Raw genomic sequence first — 4,663 nt, forward strand, 5'->3', positions numbered from 1 at the left:
CCTCATCCCGGCCCTAAGGAGCCACGAGTCTCAGTGTCCCCGTAACGGCTGCAAGCACCTCTGAGGGAAAGCCGCCCTCAAGATCGCCCGCTGCCAGACAGTCCAGTTTCTCCCCGCATGAGTCCTGGGTCCCCAGAGACTTCCCGGAACCGGAGTTCAGAGCCGTCGGGAAATTGTGACTCCCTCCGGATTCAAAAAGACAGCCGCGTCCTCAGGTGCCAGCGCCTTTCCACGCGCGCGAGCCCCCTACCTCTGCACTTCTCTTCTGCAGCTTCTCTGGCTCTCAGTGTGCTTTTCTTTCCTTCTAGTTGTAGAATTTACAGTCAGCCAGGCTTCCTGTGGTTCTGGATGACGTCCGTATTGTTTTTCGGAGGTATTAATCAATTGTTGTGAGCGGAATCAACTTCCCGGTGTTTATCTCTTCCGCCATCTTAGTTTCTCCCCAATAGTTTTATTTTTTAATGACATTAAAAGATGATAGAAATGATCTCCTTTGTAACTATTTAAACCAACTGAGGTGGGAGAAATTTAGCAGCTTAAAAATGTACAATAGAATATAGCCCTACCTGATTTGGCTCAGTGGATAGAGCCTCCACCTGCAGACTGAAGGGTCCCAGGTTAGATGCTGGTCAAGGGCACATGCCAGGTTGTGGGCTCCATCCCCAGTAGGGGGCGTGCAGGAGGCAACTGATCAATGATTCTCATCACTGATATTTCTATCTCTCTCCCCCTCTCCCTTCCTCTCTGAAATCAATAAAAATTTTAAAAAATGTACAATAGAATATAGAGCTAAATTTTTTTGAAACTCAGAAGAAAACAGTAAAAGAAGCATTTTTTGTGTGACAATATTTATAATTCATAGAGACAGAACATAGAATGGTGGTTACCAGAGGCTGGGAGGAAGGAAGAATGGGGAGTTAATGTTTAATTGGGACAGAGTTTTTGAAGATGAAAAAATTCTGGAGATGGATAGTGTGGTGATGGTTGCAGAACAATGTGACTGTACTAATACTATAAGCTGTACATTAAAAAAATGGTTAAAATGGTAAATTTTATGTATCTGTATTTTAACAAAAAAGAAAGTAAATGTCACCATATTCCTAGGGATAATAAAATATGTTTCCATAGGAAAAAACATTCCTTGAGAAACATGGTGTAAGTGAACCTTTCATTTGTGTAGTGAGTGGATTAGTCCATCCTTCCTAAATAATCACTGGCTCTCCTTATGTGGAGGAAAAAAATAAAAACAGGTTTTGGGTGAATCAGCTAGAGGTACGCATGGGAGAATTTTAAAATATCAGTAATTTTCAAAAATGTTTCTTATAAAAGACATTATGTGAAGTGAAGGCAGCAATCACAGATAACACACATTAACCTTTTGGCATACACAGAATTCTTTTCCTATGCAAAAATATTCACTTAAAAATTGCAATACTATTTATGTTTTGCAACTGTTTTCTAGAAATACATACATTTTTCCATGTTGTGAAATATTATTCTAAAATCTTTTTAAATGAATCAATAGTATTCTACCCATTACATGAATGTATTTAACAAATTGCTTAATATATCACACTTAGGTTATCTGCAAATTTTGTGTGTCATAGATAAATTATCTTATGTACATTTGATTTCCAAAGGAAACTAACACAATTATTAAATCAAAATAATTCTCAAGAGGTAAGTTAAAAGCCAACTCATGATGGTAATTAACACTGAATGATAAAAATGGGGACTTTCACTTCCTATTTTCTACATTTTTACAACATGCAGAACCAGATAAGGTTTCCCTAAGGAGTAAAAAACAAAGAGAAAACATAATCTGAAAACTAATAAGCCTGGAAATGTAATGTCCTCATTTATTCTTTGGCTAAAACCTACTTATTTTTTTTAAATGTATTTTATTGATTTTTTACAGAGAGGAGGGGAGAGGGATAGAGAGTTAGAAACATTGATGAGTGAGAAACATCGATCAACTGCCTCTTGCACGCCCCCTACTGGGATGCCCGCAACCAAGGTACATGCCCTTGGCCGGAATCAAACCTGGGACTCTTGAGTCCGCAGGCCGACGCTCTATCCACTGAGCCAAACCAGTCAGGGCTACTTAATTATTGAGAGCACTGATAGGTCTTTGAAAGTGTTAAAAGAGGAAAAATATATTGTTAGGTTGTAAGTCTATTACAAGTTTTTAAAAAACCTCCCAAAAGTTGTACCGGTCAAGATCACGTTTAGAGTATCTTTTCCAACTTTTAAATAAATATACAATTTTAAAAAACAGTATCTTCTACAGGCTATAGCATGCTTTACCTAACACAGAGAATAAAGTGTACATAAACACAACCCAAACATAACATACAATCACCACCAAACTCCTTACTATCCATCCTTAACTGAGTCTTCAGTGTAAGAAACAATCTTAAATTTAATAAATCAGAGCCCAGACCTGTGAAAGCATAGAAATAGACAATGGCTAGTCTAACTCTGAAGGAAAAGGAAACCAGAGGGGGCATCCAAACTCATAAAGTTGGTAGATATAAGCAAAAGTTTAAAAAATTAAAACAAAAAATTCAGAGAATCCATACAAATCAGGGGAAGAAATCCTTAAGCCCAGTTGAGTGAGATCATATTCAAAATGTAGAATGAGGGCCCAGCCAGTGTGGCTCAATGGTTGAGTGTCGACCCATGAACCATAGGTTGGTACCTTCAGAATTTAAAGCTAAGGTCAGCGTCTGAGATTAGATGGGGAAAAAAAATCCAAGTTCATGAATATGAATAAATTTAACCATCTTTAAAAGTAACCTACTCTAAGAAATGCTTTATCAATGACTGTGGTTGAGGAGGCTAAAAAATACAATTAGACCCAAATAAAATCAGGGTGTTAAGTTTCTGAAATACATGATAAATGCCAAAAAAGAGTCAAGCTATAATTTAATCAAATGTAATGTCCCCAAATTGGAAAATAGTCTAATCACAAAGGTATGTTTCTTATTTGGTATTGGTGGGCTTTGTCAACATGAATACACCACTCTTCAGGATTACCCATTTATTTTGATCCAATCCCATGCTCACTTGGTCCACAGGGGATTTATGAAAGAGAGGAATACTATGTGTCAAAAAGATATAAGCCAGGCCTGGAAAAAAAATCCTTTCTACCCTACAACAGCTAGCTGAGTGCTAATTGCTCAACCAACACATGTCACAGAAATGACATTTATGGCAAATAGTCTGCATACGTATTGCTGTTAGGCCTCCTTTGCTAGACCAAGTTCTGTAAGAGCAAGCACAATCCACGACACATATGTACATTAAGGGTGGAAAACAGTGAGGCCAGTCAAGAATCTATTTTAATAACCCAGGCAATAATGTCTTGAATCAGCATGGCAATAATGAGAAGTGGTCTAATACATGGTGAAAGCAAGCCCACAAAACGTGCTAATATATACAATGAAGAGGAGTCAAGGATGACCCGAAGGCTTCTGGCCTGAGGAACTGGGAAGACAGGGTGGCCATTACCTGACTGTGGTCTTAGTAACTGACAATGACCCGCGACCTCACTACAGTCCATGCCAACTGTTCAGGTCACCTGCTGACATGCATGATCGCATTCAACTCTCACTACCCACGTGGCGGGTGTCACCTTTTAACATGCAGGAACCTGCTGGTGATTGGTAAGTTGAGATTCAAAACTAACAGCTGTTCTGAGCACCTATGTTATTTAGCCACTACTCAATCCATAATTACAGTCACAGGACCCAGCACTGTCCTCAACACAATACACATTCCATACATATCCGCTGAAATAGTTACTTTCTTGGACACAGGTTATAAAGTGACTTGAGTTCAGTGCAGAAATAAGCGTCTGGCCTCCCCAGATCTCCACCAGCTTCTGCACACGCTGGAGAAACAGACCCCGAAAGCCAGGAAATCGTTTTATAATTCGGAACCACAATTTGAGAGATGGAACAGGAACTCTTCCACGGCCCTGTTGTAGCTGCAGCATCTCCCGCAGAAACGGACAACTCATTCCAGACAGTGATCGCCCCCAACACCATGTCCTGTCCTCCCCCCGCCCCCAAACTGGGTCCCATTCCCACTTCCAGCTCCTCACCCTCCCTCTGGCCCTCCTACCCACCCGCCACACCTCCCCTTCCCGGAACTAGACTTCCCGCGGCCTCCGTTTCACTAGCGCTGCTTCCTCCACTTCCCCAACCAGCGGTTCTCAACCTATGGGTCGCGACCCCTTTGGCGGTCGAACGACCCTTTCACAAGGGTTCGCCTATGACCATCCTGCATATCAGATATCTACATGACGATTCATAACACTGGCAACATGACAGTTGTAAAGTAGCCACGAAAATAATGTTATGGTTGGGTCACAACATGAGGAACTGTATTTAAAGAGCCAGAAGGTTGAGAACCACTGTCCCCTCCACCTGTGCCTCCCAGCGTCTCTGGGGGAGACCTGAGCGCTCCGAGCCCTGGGAAACTCCCCCCACCCCCCGCAGGGTAAGTGCAGCCGGCGCTGCGGGGCTGGGAAGGGAGCGGGGCCGGGGGGCGAGAACCCCGGTCCCCGCCGGGGTGCGGCCACCGCCGGGTTACCTTCTCGCGTCAGCGTCCTCCTCGGTCGGGTACACACTCGCCCTCCCCGCGCCCCCGGCCCCGC

Source organism: Myotis davidii, unplaced genomic scaffold (assembly GCF_000327345.1).
Source record: "Myotis davidii unplaced genomic scaffold, ASM32734v1 scaffold200, whole genome shotgun sequence".
Lineage (NCBI taxonomy): Eukaryota > Metazoa > Chordata > Mammalia > Chiroptera > Vespertilionidae > Myotis > Myotis davidii.